Below are 18,267 nucleotides of genomic sequence, written 5' to 3'. Positions count from 1 at the left end.
TTGTAAGGTTTTAGTAGACATTTATTTGTAAAAAAATATTTGTATTAAAAGTTCATGTCAGCTGTTTTGTTTTAATCAGCATCTGCTTGTAATTACTCATTACCACCACAAGGTGGCGTCGGTTTGCTAAACTGTTTGCTAAGAGTCGACAAGAAACTGCTGTTAGGCTCAGGTAAGAGGTGTTGTGAGACATGATGCTAACGCAGTCAGAAACAAGAAATATGCAGTCAAAGACAAAAACAACAAAAAGTTCTGGGTGGAAACCTTCAAGAAAATAAACAAAGATGACATCATACATAACTTCTTCCCAGGTAAACTAACATATCATAAATACCACGTCAATGAACCGACATTGGAAAATAAAGGCATCCAATAGAAGATCCATCCACAAACCTGCAGTCAATGGCTAGCTAGTCACCAAAAGAAGTACGTTTAAGAAAAAACATCAAACCAAGACTAAAGACTGTTACAACCAGACCCACGGTCACTGCGTCAGCAGTCGTATGTAAGCATTACGTCATTATGTACTGGAAATACACAGCGCTGATCTGCAGACAAACGTCATGACAGAGAGAAATGTGCTGCTGGAAACTTTGCTAATAATAAACAATAATAATGTGATTTACTTCATGGGTCAGTCCCTGGCCCAAAACTTTTCATTTGTAACATAATTAATGTTTGCAGATGACTTTTCTGTTATCTGGGGGAAATAATGTGCATGTATTGGAGACGCCGTTCCAAAAGTACGATGGCTGGGAAGTGCAAAAAAAATTTAAATTTCGAAAAAAAAAATTCAAAATTCAAACACACAATTACATTTCAAAAATGTAAAAATAAAATTTAAAAAAAATTAAATAAATTCCTTTTTAGGACAAAAATATTCATTTTTAAAAACAAATTTATATTTCAAGAAAAATCTTTACATTTTCAAAAAAATTAACTTGTTTTTTAAAATTTAAACTTGGTTTTTTAAATTGAAATTTGTTTGTTTATATTGGGAATTGGTTTTTAAAATATAATTTTGTTTTTGAAATTTGAAATGTTTTTTTTTTTTTTTTTTGTTTTTTGTTTTTTTAAATTTTAATTTGTTTTGCACTTCCTGGCCACCGTACAAAAGAGTTAAAAAAATAAATAGATGTTTGACAAAAATAAATCATCAATATTCAAGAACAAATACAAAAGTAAAGACAATCTCGTTGTCTAGATGGTGTTTAAACGGTAAGAATAAACGACACTAAGTTCTGTTCTGATTGATGAAGCTTTGACCTGGAAATCCCATCTTACACAAAGCTCGCGCCGTATCTGACCTGCTGTGCTTACGTCTGGGGAAGTTCATGCGAAACTTACACTAACTCTAATCATTTGACAGAAGAGAACTATAATAATCATCTGCAGATGTAAATACAGAAATCTATCGGTCTTTATTCATATCCTGAGTTTGTGGATTACATTCTGTGTAAAAGACGCAACATGTTACCATCAAATATAACAATAAAATATAAAATAAAAAGATTTAGAGCTCAGTTGATGGAACAATGTCTCTGTAAAAGGAATTAGTTTATTGGATAATCTGGACTGGGACTGAGGGCGCATTTACATCAGGACAGTCCACTAGACTCAGTCCAGTTGGCGACTCGGCTCAGTTGCGGGGGGGGGGGGGGGGGGGGGGGGGGGGGGGGGGGGGGATTTACGCAGACCGAGATCACATTCATTTGCACTTTGCTGATGTATGGTGTATGTAGTCCACTTCCTGGATTTGGTCCGCTTGAAGGTGACCGAGACCTGAGTTTGTAGGCGGACCGAGATCTGAAACTTGATCGGAATCAGAATTTGTTTGGAGCATTTCAAGTTTCCCCAAACGAAGCGGACTTTCTGAGCAAACGGACTGGGATTCGAATCAAAAAGGCTGATGTGAACGTGTCTTATTACTGCCCACGCCACACTGATCTGCCCATTCACCCCCCGCCCCACCCACAGGGGCAACACAACACAAACTTTGGGTTTCAGTTATGATCTGACTTTATGTTAATGTAAACAAATCACCATTTTCTTCACAGCTTTGTCCAATTCAGGGTGGTGGGAAGCTGGAGTCTATTCCAGCAATGATTGGGCGAGAGGCAGGTAACCCTGGACATGTCGCCAGTCCATCACATGGATAAATAAAAACATTATTCTTCAGGTTAACACTTCAGTTAGATGCAGAATTAGCTGTTGTAATGTTGACCTTCACCCCTCTCAGTTCCCAGTGCATTATCATATTTATACATATCTGAAGCAGAAATGTTTTATCTACATCAAGGATGCACTGATAGTATTTGTGTGTACTTGCACTCAGTATACATAAAAGTCTTCCGATACGTAGAGCTTGATACCAATGTGAAGAAACGACGGCCGTCAAAATGAAGGTGTTATTGTGGAATGTGTCGGATTTTGGGCGTATAGTGTGATCATAACCCACCATCATCCTCCTTATCTGTGAAGATTCCTCAAGTCTTACATTTAGAGGGTGGCTGCAGGATGACACAGACTCAGACTTTCTGGTCTAAACTCCTGTAATAGGGTTCATTAGTACTCATGTCAGTACTTGGTTTCAGCAAGTACTCAAATATCAGAACTTGTACACATTTTCAGAATAAGTGGTATCGCTTGTTTACATCATCACTGACACATAAAGCACTAATTACAAACCAGCGGAACCAGGAGAAGGGCTGTGGCGTTGCAGGAGTTAAAGAAAGGAAAAAGTTGGCTTTTAACAACGTGTACATCTTTCAGCGGCTGATAAGGAAGCTGTTGAATCGTGAGCCCTGCTGCACCATCAAAAAGCCTGCATAAAACAGCATATGGTCCATTCAGGGGTCCAGGAGCACACACTTTATATCTGATTCCATTATAGTACTAATGCTTTATAATGCAGTAGCGCACATAAAGCTAATGGCTTGTTCAAAGCCTCAACAGCTTATCAGGAGGCCAGCAGGAAGTTTCCTTTTTAAAGTCTTTACAAGCTGAAATGCTTGCAAAAGTCAGTTCAGCCTGGTTTGTCTGAATTTCTGTGTTTAGGGAAGAAATTATTCCTCCAGCCTGAAAACTTTTGTCTGTCTGCTGAGTCAGCTAAAGACAGGCTGCAGTCGGTGCAGGCTGCAGAAAAACTGATCTGCAGGTGGAGTCATTCTCTGGTCGTTTAAGGACAACTGAGTTTATCTCTGCTTTTATCTGGTTGGAAGGTTCCAAGTGTGAGCGATGCAAAGCACTGAAAGGTATGCAAAACCCAAAAGCAGAGGAATGAAAACATAAGAGAGGGAGGCAGACAGAGGGAGTCTGTATTGTACTTTTGCAGTCGGTGGAGACAGAACATGTGAAATGAGAACAGTGTTGCTTGTTATGACAATGTCTGCTGCATCCGAATGTTCTGACAGCAGGAGTGAATGGAACTGCAGAGACTGAAAGTTTTCACTCCCAACATGTAGACATGACTTCCTGAAGGCCAAACTAAGCACCAGAATGAGGAAGAAAACTGATTTACTTCACTTACAACGCAGCGTGTTGTTGGTCTGAGTGTTTTATAAACTGCTGATCTACTGGGATTTTCACACACAACCATCTGTAGAGTTTACAGAGATGATCAGAAGAAGAGAAAACATCCAGCGAGCAGCAGTTGTCTGGACCAGAATGTCTGGTTGATGTCAGAGGAGACTGGACAGACTGGTTGGAGATGATGGAAAGACAACAGGAAGTCCAGTAAGCACTGGTTCCAACCAGGATATACAGAACATCATCTCTGAACCCGTCCAGCCTGGAAGCAGATGGTCTCCAGCAGCAGAAGACCACAGCGGGTTCCCTCCTGTCAGTAAGAACAGCAAACTGAGGCTACAATTCACACAGACTCACCAGAACTGGACAATAGAAGATGGAGAAACGTTGCTGGTCTGATATCAGCGAGTCAGGGCAGATACAGTCTGAGGCAGAGACTGTAGTCGGAATGAACTCTTTGTGTCGACAACCCGGCAGATATTCTGCTGTAATCAGGTCTCACTCAGCCGGGTAAAGACTTCTTACTAAGAAGAGATAAGAATGTGTCAGACTAAGGCCCTGTCCACATGGGGATGTGTTGAGGTGATTCGGTTTCTGTCGGACATGTCGTCCAGACAGCTGCTGCTGCTCTTCTAAAACGTCCCCATTCCTACATGCATCATTGTTACAGTCTGATGATGCAATCGCCCCACAGCACTTTCACCACACCGGTTCCCAATGTTCACCAAAGTGCTGCGTTCCGAGCTGTGTTTCAATAAAGTTTTATTCAAAAACAAATGCCTTAATGAGATTCTAGCTTCTTGTGAAATTACAGTCATCGGAATCAGTGTTTGTTTTGGTAAACAACTTGACCAGAATATCCAAGCAGAGGAAAGTCCTCTCTCTGTTTGGTTCTGGTTAAACTGGTTAAACTGGTGTGAATGGAGGACCATTCGCCAGACAGTGCAGAGGTTGTGAGACATGAAACAGGACCAGAACCAGAACCATGTGTGTGAAAACACGAGCACAGACCTCCCTCTCCTTCCTCTGCTGCTTTATGGCCAGTGGTTTGTATCTGCACATGCCTCATGTCTTCCCTCGCTTTCTGGCGTAACTATGGCAACATTACGGCACCACTTTCAGGCGGTGATACCACGGTGTTGTCTGTACAACAAAACCTGGTTCAAAATGAATTCTTTGTGTCACTGTGACCTAAGATCAAACTGACAGCAGGGGCCTCTAGGCCAGCAGCAGGGGCCTCTAGGCCAGCAGCAGGGGCCTCTAGGCCAGCAGCAGGGGCCTCTAGGCCAGCAGCAGGGGCCTTTAGGGCAGCAGCAGGGGCCTCTAGGGCAGCAGCAGGGGCCTCCAGGGCAGTAGCAGGGGCCTCTAGGGCAGCAGCAGGAGCCTCTAGGGCAGCAGCAGGGGCCTTTAGGGCAGCAGCAGGGGCCTCTAGGCCAGCAGCAGGGGCCTCTAGGCCAGCAGCAGGGGCCTCCAGGCCAGCAGCAGGGGCCTCTAGGCCAGCAGCAGGGGCCTCTAGGGCAGCAGCAGGGGCCTCCAGGGCAGTAGCAGGGGCCTCTAGGGCAGCAGCAGGAGCCTCTAGGGCAGCAGCAGGGGCCTTTAGGGCAGCAGCAGGGGCCTCTAGGGCAGCAGCAGGGGCCTCCAGGCCAGCAGCAGGGGCCTCCAGGCCAGCAGCAGGGGCCTTTAGGGCAGCAGCAGGGGCCTCTAGGGCAGCAGCAGGGGCCTCTAGGGCAGCAGCAGGGGCCTCCAGGCCAGCAGCAGGGGCCTCTAGGGCAGCAGCAGGGGCCTCCAGGCCAGCAGCAGGGGCCTCTAGGGCAGCAGCAGGCGTCCTTCGGTTTCATCAGCTGAAGAATGAGATACCGACTTCCTTTCATTGCTGAGAAGCCTTGGAACCAGTGGAAAGAGACGATAGCTTGCTTTATAGTTTTTATTTCCACAAACTGATTGGCGCTGTACAGATGTACACATGGTCCAACACAAACAGGTCTTTAGGTTTGGTACGCCACATATTTCCACACATCACTCTGTATTTGGACGCTCTCTCCTCAATGCAAACCATGTTCTTCTTCTGCTCTTTTCTAACAACATTTTACGGCCAAAGTAGGATGTACTTAACCTATAAAGGCCCAACCCATGAAAAAATGATTGGATAAGTTAAATTCTTTTGAATATAAGGCCTTTATTTATCCCTTTTAAGAAAAATTTTAAAAAGTACCAAATTTTTATTAGGAATATTTACCATTTATGACCATGTGATGTGTCAGCAGAGGTGTATAAAGTAGAAGTAGAAAGTAGAAGTCCACTGCAGGTAGACGAGCCTGTTAGTGAAAACACATGTCCTAAATGCATCGGTAGATCTGAAAACATGGCAGGACTTCTACTTTATTTCTACTTCTACTTCTATTATAAGCACCTCTGTGTGTCAGAATGTTTAAAGTTCAGTTTTATGCTTTCCAGTAGAGCTGTGACAATATGCTTTTGTCCCGATTTGATTTGGGTGCCGATTCGATTTAAATTGTGATTCTCACAATTCTTCGAAATTGCTGATTTTTGTAGATTAAAAACAAAAAAAAAAAAAAATGTATAAAACTCTTTTTTACTGAGCACAACCCAGTAGCCAGACCATCATTCTGCTGCTATAATGTCCAAGTAAAAAGATCAAATTGCTTTGGATAAAAGCGTCTGCTAAATGACTATAGAATAGAATAGAATAGAATAGAATAGAATAGAATAGAATAGAATAGAATAGAATAGAATCAATAAAAACAATTAATATGACAAATTTATAATGGATTACTTTTATTTATTTTGAAATTGTGAAGCAAAAAAATCCAGATTTTTGATTTTTTGATTTGATTTTCCCACCCCGACTTTCCAGTGTCCTTCAGGGGGCAGAAGACAAGAATGTGGTTGTCTTCCACAGGATTTTGAGCAAAGTTTTTACCATAGAGTGATGCCAAATGTCTCAGAAACTGTTTATATCTTACAAGTCATGCTGAGCTCTTCTGGGTTAATATGGTTACACCTTCTGAAACGAGCTGATCAAATCCTAAATCCTACTGAAAGTGCCCGCCTGTTGACCCTCACTGCCCTGAGGACAGCGACTTACCCGTCTGGTAAACACCACTCTCTCCCGACGAATAAGTCTGACTAGACAACACAAAGACACATAGTACACAGTGTCCTGCCGGCTTTGTTGGACCACAGTTTCTTAGAATTACAACTTTAAAATGTAATATTTTGACAGGATTGCAGATATAATTCCCACACTGCAGGATCCAGAATGAGCTGGCAGCCATCATGCCGTCAGTTAAAATCAGTCAAGCTGGTCTCTTTGTCAATAAGTTGTCCTGTCAGTTTTGAAGCCTCCATGTGGAGCATCACAGTCAGCAGTGCTTTTTTTCTGTAAAGACAGGTGAGCACTGTTTTACCGACAGTGTAGCATCATCAGTAAAAATGATTGTGTGCACGTGGATGTTGTGTTTCCATCTAATTCTATCCCAGTCTTTGACGTTTGTCCTAACACATGAGGACAAGCGTTATCATAAAACATGGAACTGAATGCTAATGAAACTATTTCAAATTGCACTCAAAACTGAATGGACATCAAAACAGGTGCAGTCAGGGAAACCCGGCCGGATTCACTGATGTCCCGAAGAAATGGTTGGAAGCAGTGGCCTGTCAAACCGCAACGTCCAGAACAATCACGCCAGACTTTCTGCAGACATTTTCCTTCCACTCTGGTAAAATCTCAGGAGACATGGGCTCCGTTCACACTGCAGGCCTTAAAGCACAATTCCAGTTCTCTGGTCAAATTCAATTGTTCATATTCATATTTAAATGTGACCTGTCTGCGGACTGCGGCGCGAACAGTTTATGCTCCTGAAGTAATCCGCATGCTCAGTGTAACATTAATGCCGTCAAACACAGGATGATGTTTACGTAGACAAATACGGAGGAAACCAGTACTGACATTTACTGGCTTCTGTTAATAACAGCGCGTGGCGGCAGTCCGCCAGTTTGTGAGCGGGTTCTGGTTAAAAAAGATGAAAAGGAGAAAGAAGTTTTTTCTTGTTGTGACGTCCCATTTAGAGCAACTTCTGCGACATCAGTACAGAGGAGTGTGTGTACGCAGCGTCGGATCCAGGTGTGGTGGGATCAGGATGCGAGTCGTTTCACAAAGCTGGAGTTCTTCCAAAACTTTTTTATGTGTCTTGTCCAGCATTTAGGCAAGCAGAATGATGGTCTGGATGCTCTGCTGAACAAATTTACTTTGCCAAGGGAAGCTTTATAGATATAATGATGCCCTTGACTTTCTGAATTTTTATTTTATTTCTATATTTATTTTGAATTATAGTTTGCATTGCAGAGTTTGTACTGCTGGACCAGAGAGGACAGAAGAAAGACAGAAAGAGAAAGAAGAGAAAACACCTCTTAGGAAAAGTGAAAGAGATAAAGAGAGAGGGGGGAAAAAACCCTAAAAAAAAAAAAAGAACTCAGAACTTTAGGGTGTCAAGAAATACATTTTACACATCTGTCAACACATCACCTTGAGACTATGGAGGTGTGTCATGTGGTTCAGGAGAGCCACAGCTCCGGATGCAGGTTACTGCACCTCGCCTAGCCTGTTTCAGCATCAGATCCGCTGTTTGCTCTGTAGTCATCTCCTCATGTCTGACTGCATCATCTGCATCTAGGAGCTCCAGAATGATGTCAGAGTCACACTGAATACAACCTGGCTGTTCAGACTGACGTCTCATGATACGCAAATATAAATAAACATCATTATAAATAAAGATCAGATACGCATCAGATTTAGGAGCACATATCCAAGCGGTCTGGGTCGCATTAGAAAACATCAGATCTGTGTCGTTCAGACAGGTAAGAAAAGATCAGTTCCAGGTTGCATAGGGGCAAAAACAGCGGGTTTGGGTCACTTCAGCCTGTAGTGTGAACATAGCCATGATGTAATGAATTTCAATTCAATTCAATTCAATTCAACTTTATTTATATAGCGTCAAATCACGGCAATGCCATCTCAAGACGCTTTACAGACAGAGGGGAAAACATAATGAAGGCCAATTCATAATCCTATATAAGGAAACCAACAGATTGAGTTGAGTCCAACTCAATCTCCCATCCTGAGCAAGCACACTGGCAACAGTGGGAAGGAAAAAACTCCCTTTTAACAGGAAGGAAACCTCCGGCAGAACCCGGCTCAAGGACAGGCAGCCATCTGCCTCTGCTGTGTGGGGGGAAGAGGACAGAAAGACAACAGACACCAGGAACTGCTACTCCCGGCCAGGGAGACCTGCTGAGACAGGAGACATACATGTTAATGATGCAACACTGTTATGGGGGGGGGGGATAAAAGAGAGAGATAAGGAGAAAAAGAAAGAAGCTCAGTGTATCAGGAAATGTCCCTCAGCAGTCTAAACCTATAGCAGCATAACTAAAGGATGCTAACCATCCCTAGCTATAGGACTTATCAAAAAGATAAGTCTTCAGCCGAGTCTTAAAGGTGGGGAGGGTGTCTGCTTCCCTAACACTAACTGGGAGCTTATTCCATAAGAGAGGGGCCTGATAACCAAAGGCTCTGCCTCCTGCTCGGCTCTTTGAGACTCTAGGAACCACAAGTAAGCCTGCAGTCTGCGAACGAAGTACTCTACTTGGTATATAAGGAACAATGAGGTCTTTGATATATAGTGGTGCCTGGTTGTGGAGGGCTTTATATGTAAGGAGAAGGATTTTAAATTCTATTCTAGATTCAACAGGCAGCCAATGAAGAGAGGCTAAAACTGGAGAAATATGATCTCTCATGCTGGTTCTGGTCAGGACTCTGGCTGCAGAATTCTGGATCAGCTGAAGGGTTTTCAGGGCATATTTAGGACAGCCCAGTAATAGAGAGTTACAGTAATCTAGTCTCGAAGTAACAAAAGCGTGAACCAGTTTTTCTGCATCACTCCGAGACAGAATGTCCCTAATTTTGGCTATATTACGTAAATGAAAGAAGGCTGTTTTAGTAACCTGCTTAATATGTGGACCAAAGGACAGGTCAGGGTCAAATATTACTCCAAGGTTTCTCACTGTAGCACTGGAAGCTAAAGTAATGCCATCCAGGTTCATTACAAAACTGGAAAATTTAGCTCTGAGTTTTTCAGATCCAACGAGAATTACTTCAGTCTTATCTGAGTTTAAGAGGAGAACATTTCTAGACATCCAAGTCTTTATGTCTATGAGACATAAAGACAAAAAACAGTGTCTCATAGACATAAAGACTTGGATGTCTAGAAATCTTCAGATCATTTGCTGTCGCCGTGCAGGTGAGCACGTCCACACGCAGGTGAGTTTGTCCTCTTTTGCTGCTTTTCGCTGACATCTCATCGTAGTGGAGACATACAGATAAATGCTGTGTTATATAAACAGGATAAAGAGATCCTCACCTGCTGTGTTTGTAGAGAAAATGCTGTATAATAATTTCCACATCATATTTGTACGTTACTTGCTTCCTGTGCAGTCTAGACAGCTGTTCTCCTGCTTCGTATTTCCAGCCAGAGGAGTTCATCTCCAGCAGGAGTTTATCTCCTCTCATCTGCTTTTTATGAACAGCAAAGGCAGAAAAAGATGCAGACCAAGCTTTCTCCTGAAAATCTCCAGTGTTTTTGTAACAAACAGCACCAGGATGAATTAGTCAGACCTCAGCTGAGCCTCCCACAGACTGTAAAAACGATGGACCAAGCTATCTGCTAGATCTGCTGGAGAGGATGATGCCTTCAGTGACAGCTGGCCCCAAAACATTTCTGTCTGCAATAGATGAACATTGTCTGTATGATTGTTTTCACGTCCAGAGGCATCATGTTACTCAGTGGTACTTAATTCTGTGTTTTGACTGACACAAACTAGCAAAAAGCGAACAATACCTTGGCTTTGAATGGTTTCAGTCTGTTCATTTCCTGACAGTATCAGCGTGTGTCATCACTCAATATGAAAAACACTTAATATAGATCACACATGAGAACAACTGCCAGAGAATCTGCACAGAAGGAAAGGTGCAGTAAGATGGGAATATGCATCTGTGCCCATTTGTCTAGCTGTGTGCAATGAAATGACCTCTGATGGTATGCATGATGCTACACAGCGGCCTTCAAACACCACTTAAACAACAAAACCACTAAACTCAATAATAAACACTCCAAGTCTTGTCGAATCAGGCTCTGAAGCATTAGTGTCTCCATCCCTGGTGCTCCATGTGACCTCGGACTTCTCTCAAATGGGTGAAGTGAGGAGAGTCTGCATGATAGCATTATTAGTAATGAAGCATATTTCTGTGGCTCGGTAACATATGGCAACAACGAGCAGCAGTAGCAGCCAGCTCCGACTCCTCCGCTGGGTCACACAGGGACACATGCTTATCAGCAAGCCAGACAGACAAACATGGACTGCGGAACAGACTATTTAACCTGGGGCTGCTCACATCTGTTACAGTGAAAATTCAAGCATACAAAGAATGTGATTGCGTAACAAAAAGAAGATCTGAGGCTACGGGGTGATTCAGAGTTCTGCTGCAAATGTTTATCTAACAGCGAAGGCTGAAAATACGTCTCTGATGGAAACTTTCCATCAGGGTGACTTACACTTTACGAAGGAAAATACGGAACTTTTTCACAGGATTGACTGGTTTAAACTGGAATAAGCCATCAGCCTGTCTGCAGGAGAAGCTGAAATCACCATGAAATTTTCTGCAGTCACTTTCCACTGAATGTTTGTTAAAGGGGTCCCATTATGGAGTTTTCTGAGCTTTCTACAGTGTTACAGTGTTGAACCCTCATCAGACATGTGAACGGCACTGTTTTTTATCACCTAAACGCATGTTTGAGTTTGAGTTCCAGCACTCTCTCCGTTCGGTTTCCATGGTGATGAAAAATCTGTAGTTTTAGAGAGTTTTTTTCTACTTGGAAATCCTTGTGACGTCCCGGGGGATAAGGCTAATTTATTTTTATTTCTGAGCCCAGAAGGGCTGGGATTGATCGAGTTATTGTCACAAATCTCTTTATTTACTTCAGACCGACCCTCTCCGTAGGCTGTCAGATCAGCCTGCGGGCAAAACGAGTGGATTGAGACTCTTCCGCATTAAGCCCCGCCTCCCGCCACTGCACTACATCGGGAGCGCGCACCGCACCTGCTTTCACCGTCATTGTAACATCTCATAAACAGAAGGATTAGGCTCATATGAACTCAATAAAAAAAAACAAAATACAATGTCAACACATAGCATACAGCCCTACATGTTGGAACCTGAATCAGAGCCTGAAAACGAAGTGGAAAACAGCAACCCACAGCAACGAATGCAGCAGGATGTCTCTCTTTGGTAAACTCACCAGCCATCGTTGGAAATAACTTTATCCCACGTTTTCCACCCGCCTGATGTATTTGTACATGCCCTTGTTAACCAGTAGAAGGTAACCAATCACTGAACCTTATCCCCCGGGACGTCACAAGGATTTCCAAGTAGAAAAAAACTCTCTAAAACTACAGATTTTTCATCACCATGGAAACCGAACGGAGAGCGTGCTGGAACTCAAACTCAAACTCAAACATGCGTTTAGGTGATAAAAAACGGTGCCGTTCACATGTCTGATGAGGATTCAACACTGTAACACTGTAGAAAGCTCAGAAAACTCCAAATACCATCATAGGAACCCTTTAATATATTACATCTGCAAATCTGGTGAAGCACAACAGCATCGAGGAGGATCTCCAAAATGGCAGAGTGGCGGCATTTGTTTTGTCAGTTGCAGAAGTTCAGAGTTAATGAGCCTGAATTGTTGCATTTTCTTCCAGAAATTATGCCTTTTTCCAGTCATGCATGTCATTGTGTGTTTACAAGATGCAGACAGGTAAAGAGTTTATTTTAAAGAAGGTGTAGTTGGATGAATTTGCCTCAGACCTCAAACGCTGCTTAAAAGCTCCCATAATACATTTTCACAACAATTTCATGTGTGGATCAGAAGTCCGACGACACTCTTTTCATCGTGTTTTATCCCAAATGATGTCTTGGTCCTTGATTTCAGCCATGCCATGTTTCTAGTGAGTTCTGCTGTTTCTTTTAATGTGCATGAGATGTGCCTGTGTGCACCCACTCCACGCTCTCTAGGGGAGAAGATGTGGCTTTCGCTTGGTTGTTTCCCTTCTTGAGGTCATAAAGGGAACGATCTCACACTCACACATTCAAGCACAAATTCACTAGAAAGTGGAGCAAGCAGGGGAGAGATGGGGCAGGACTTTCACTTTTTTGGACCTCATCAGAGCAAATGACTGTTAGAAAGACGCTGTATGGGGAGATTTTCATACTTTGGGACAGCTGGAGGAAACTCAAGCAACACGTGACTCGTAGGTGTGTTTGCTAGAGCTCTAGAGTACAACAAAAAAAGCAAGCGGTGGGTGGAGAGACCAACAGCATACGGCCAACATGGTTTTTCAGAATTATGTGGAAGAAGACGGATTTGGACTTTTGTCAAGACAAGGACATTAAAATTCTCTTGATAAAAGAATATTCTGGTCTCAACCTGCTGCTGAAATTCTGTGGAAAATGTAGTCAATACACAGCCATGCAGTCACAAGTCTATTTTAGAAACATCCCATAATATAGAGTAGATACTCTATATAGATACTATATACTTGGTCAGTCACTACATACTCCAGAGATTAGCAGCATGTGCATTCACAGGCAATGACAATGTTCCATTTCATATGGAGTAATAGTAAGACAGTTAAACAAATGTAATCATTCACAGTGTGTAGTGAATACAAATACAGGCGATCCTCGGTTCACCAGCCACTTCCGTTGCTACCGCCGCAACGTAAACTGAAAGTCAGATTTGTATCTGTGAATACCCCATATTGCACCCTTGATCACTAAATACACATATTATACATAATAATAATACTAATAATCATTATTATTATTATTATTATTATTATCATTGTTCTTGTTGTTGTTATTTTTGTTATAATTATTATTATTCTAATGGAATGAACTTTTTTTTTTTATTATATCCCTATATATATATATATATATATATATATATATATATATATATATATATATATATATATATATATATATATATAAAATAATCTGTGTCATTTTTATTTTATTTTAACTTGAATGCACAATATACAGTGTTACATAAGGACAAATAAATGCAGATCAGATATGTGGTTTGTATGATGCAACAATGGAAATATAGCTTTAGTCAAATGAAATAAAAGTGTACATTTCAGGGGAAGGAAAGCACACAAAAAGCTATAATAATAATAATAATAATAATAATAATAATAATAATAATAATACTTACATCTTAGGTTTAATGGACAAATGAAAGATTGCATTTATTTTAAACTGTTGGTAATTTTTTTTTACAGTTTTCTTCCTTACAGTGTCCTTATGTGGTGAATCTTTAATAACAAACAAACCAGTCTTGTTCTACATATTTAAAGATAATTATCTCCAACAAACTGTAGCCTAAACTGTGAAATGTCGAGTGAAAACCTCAGCAGAACACACTGAGTTCACACACACTCATATCATCACCGGAGCATAACATCCTCCATCTTTCTTGTTAAATAAAGCAGAAACGTCTGGAAAAATAACCTCGATTTTACCCCCACTTAAGAAGAATTATCTGGCACACGGTTCACCGCAGGAAAGAAAAGAAACCATCTGAAAGTGTCAAATGATGCACAAAACGTCTGGAAAAGCAAAGGACAACACCAGGCAGGCTAAAGGCGTCATTTGTCACATCCGTGTGAGATGTGGCTCTGTGTCACGCTGACTGACGGCCCACTGTGACAAATCAGACCAGCTTAATCTGCCTCTGCATCAAGTCGGTATCAAGAGGCCGGACACACAGACACATAAACCACAGAGAGAGTGGCGAGTGACAGGCAGGCGGCTGATGTCAGACGCACCATACGAGCTGCTATTCTTCAGCTCGGATGTGCACGCGCTCTGTGGCGCAGATAAACACAGACATGATGGAAAACTATATACATAATCTGACGATCCATACTGACAGAACTGCTCTGCACAGACTCTGATGTGATGAGAACCATCAGGAAAAATTAGTTTCCACTTCCAGAAACAGAGATATGTGATCAAAGGCCTTCGCCTGGAGGATTTGCTTTGCATGTCTGCTGTTTATTGGATCACCATGGCGAGCTGGGACGGAACGATGGCAGGGTTAGAGGAGAAGTCATCTCAAGGCAAAAACACTGTGTGAGTGTTGCGCCAAACAACTGATGGAAACTGATGACTTACAAAGGAAACTAGTTAAATAGAAAAACAGCCTGGAGGAGAAGATTTTAGGCAGAATATGTTTCACCCCAAATGGGAAATAATTATCTAAAAAGGCAGAGGGAACATAAAAACCGCACTCCATTTAGGGAAAGCTGAACTCACCATCATTCCCAGTTAAAGCATGAAGATCCCTACAAGTAGAAAACAAGCTAAAGTACATTATAAATATGTGAAAATGACTAAAATCACTTAATTCTGACTAAATCGGATGAACCTCAAAAACTGCTCTTGTTTATTTTTTAGTTAGACCACATTTTCTAGATTTACTGAACCAGTAAGGGATTTTGTTCACCAGTGCAGCCTTTCTCACACGAGGACTGGATGTTCTCTGGTGTTTCAGAGCGGGATGTTTTCTGACGGAGATGTTTTCTGACGGAGATGTTTTCTGACGGAGATGCACTCACAGCTGGAAATGTGAGGGAAGAGGTTTGTTTACAGTACACAGGATGAGATACAGAACGTACACGTTGGAAATGACTGTTTTCCCACAGGGACGTTCTGCCTCCTGACATCCTTAATGAATGTTTCCAGAAAGAAGAAGGAAGCAGTAACGTTTTACCAGAAAGTAACTTTTATTAGTAATCCAGCAGGTTTGCTGATGAGATTGCAGATTGTCCAAGCCGCTGCTGTTTTAACCGGGTTGAAAACGTGCTCTGAGAGTCAATGCACTTGCTGCAAACATCTGTCTGGACATGCAACCTCTCAGGAAGACGGTCAGGATTTCAGAACATCGAGCACTAAACAGCTGCAAACGGTGTAAAATATGTAGGTACATGATCAACGTAGCCACATAACTGGAACATTTCTGTAAAAGAAACTCCCAAAAAGCCCAGATGGAGCTGTGGACGGGACCGGAGCTCTTTCTAAGTTATTCAAGGAGTTTTTATACCATAATTCAGTCCTCTAAATGAACCACCAACTTGACAAATGTGGGTTGATTTTATTTTGGACGTAAACTTTCTGGCCAGTGATGTCGCTGCAGCTCCCATGCAGACTGTTCCATGATGTATCTGACATCCACGTGTCGTCTGCATGGTGTCGTTCACAAGCTCCTGCCTGGAAATAATCCATCAGGAGCAGCGAAATTTAAGTGATGTTGTGAAAAAGAGGCTGGTTACAGGAAGAGGAAGGAGGAAGGAGAGGACGTCCGAAGAGGAGGTGCAATCCATTAAACGTCTAACTAATATAAAACCTTCTACCATAAATACCTTCAGCTGCAGCCTCACAATGAAAGGTGTGTGTAAATTCTGGTCTCAACAACAAGCTGAGATGTGGGAGGACAGCGGAGACACGTGCCACTCTGCTGGAGTCAATTTTACTGGAACACAGTGGAAAATTCTTCACTTTACCTCTTAAAAAAACATATAACTTTGTGGAAAGATCCATGCTGAAGTTAATCCATCCCATACTTAGTAAAAAGTCCATTCAGAGCCTGAAAGATGATCTCAATGCAAAGCATCTGGGCATCAAACCAGAGGTCTGCGATTGCACAGCAGCAGATCCTAGTCGGCCTACGCTACTCTGCACCAGCTACTCGCTACTCTGACGAAGCAATTCCTGCTAAATGGAAAGCAACAGGCTGCAGACCAGCATCCTTCTACAGCCTATAAGACACCAATGAAGCTGGAGCCCACACCGGCTGCTTGTGTGGAAGCGGTAGGGAGATCACAGCTAAGCTACAATGTGTTTGGAGTGTGAGAAGAAGCCAGAGGCCCCGCCTGAGTTTGGAGGAGGAACCTGCTTGCTGGTTCAAACCACCACCGAGCAACCCTGGATTTATTCTGCAGGGAAGGAAGCAAGAGAAGGAGTAGCTGGAGCAAATATACAGAGCTGAATGGGGATCAAAAGACTTCTGCATGAACCTTTTTAAATACTTTGAAATGCAAAACTATTAGATTTATGCCATTAATTTAGATGAATTATTAACAGAGCATGACCAGTGACCCGTACTGTCCATGGAAACACAGAATCACATGGTGCTTCCGATTAAAGCGCCTGTACATGCAAGGTTTGCTTCGTCTGCACTGTTCTCAGGTCAGCAGGGATGTGTGTTGGCCTCCATCAGAGCAGTACAGGCCCTGAGCAGATCCATCCAAAAACACACTGACGGGACTTAATTCAGCTTTTTATCCGGAAGGCAGATGCTCTGAGAAACCTGAACGTACTGCGTGCAGTCTAAGCCCTTTTGCACGATATTGATGTTTTTAACATGTTTGCACACAGAATTTTTCAACAACGGGAAGCTAACCACACTTTTCAAAATCATTTTCATCCTTTTATTGTTTATTTCTGGCAGCTTTTTATCAACATGAAGCGTGATTAAAGGCTTTCTTCAAATCCGTTGTGTTGGCGTTTCATGTTCTCTTTCCCTCACGTCGTACTTCCACATGCAACAGAAGCAGCTCCAGTTTCTAACTTCTAACTCTACAGCCTCAGGCTTCACATCTCTCAGATAAAAAGAGCTGATGAAGAGCTTTTCTCCAAGATATTTATTATATCTGGTCACAACTTTTGAACTTTCAATGACTTTTCTGCATGTCAGGAGAAAACGAACCAGATTTGTTTCAGCATTTTTGGAACATCTGTGGCCATTCGTTGGTGTTTGTCTAACCAGTTCATTTTATACAATTAAAGGGGGAGGAAGAGGAGTAGGGACAAAAAAACAGCAGGGTGCATTTTCAGCCAAATGAAAGAGTAAGGTATTCTAAAAGAATGAGCTCCAACAGTGACTAAAGAGTCTCTGAACAGGATAAAAGATCATTTGTTTTGACATATAAACCGATTACAGCAGTGATCCTTATAAAGATTAAAGATGTCAACATCTTCTGCAATGAAGACATAAACACGCAAAAGAGCCCAGGCCATTCACGTCTGCTCGCCTGCATGAAGATATGCACATGCATTTGAATACAGAGCTATATATAAATATAAATGCACAGCGGCAGAAGCAGCAGGCAGTAGAAAAAACTCACCTCATTTCCTCTCCGACACACAAGCAGAGTGTTTCATGCCCCAGAAGGAGACTGCTGACTGATTGAGGTGGAATGACGCCTCAGATTCAGAAAAGGACAGTCAGACTTGGAAAGTGCGACCAAACTCACAAGGACATACACAGCAGTTCATGCTGAAGCGGTCAGGCGTTGTTTCAGGGTCTATGGGATCGTTCTGTCTGACGTCTGTCTCCTTTCGGGAGAGTCTAATCTAATCTCTGTTAGATTAGACTTAAAGTCTTTGTTATGATCGGTCCTATAGTTCTGGATGGTCAGCAGAGCCGAGTTCTGCAGGAGGTTTTTCTTCTCGTGCACGAGGAGCGTCCATGTCCCCCATGCATGCTCAGCATCGATTGCAGGATTCCCTGCAATCTGTCGGGTTCCTTATCCAGA

Source organism: Telmatherina bonti (genome assembly GCF_933228915.1).
Source record: "Telmatherina bonti genome assembly, chromosome: 5".
Classification (NCBI taxonomy): Eukaryota; Metazoa; Chordata; class Actinopteri; order Atheriniformes; family Telmatherinidae; genus Telmatherina; species Telmatherina bonti.
Note: the sequence above shows the minus strand (reverse complement) of the source record.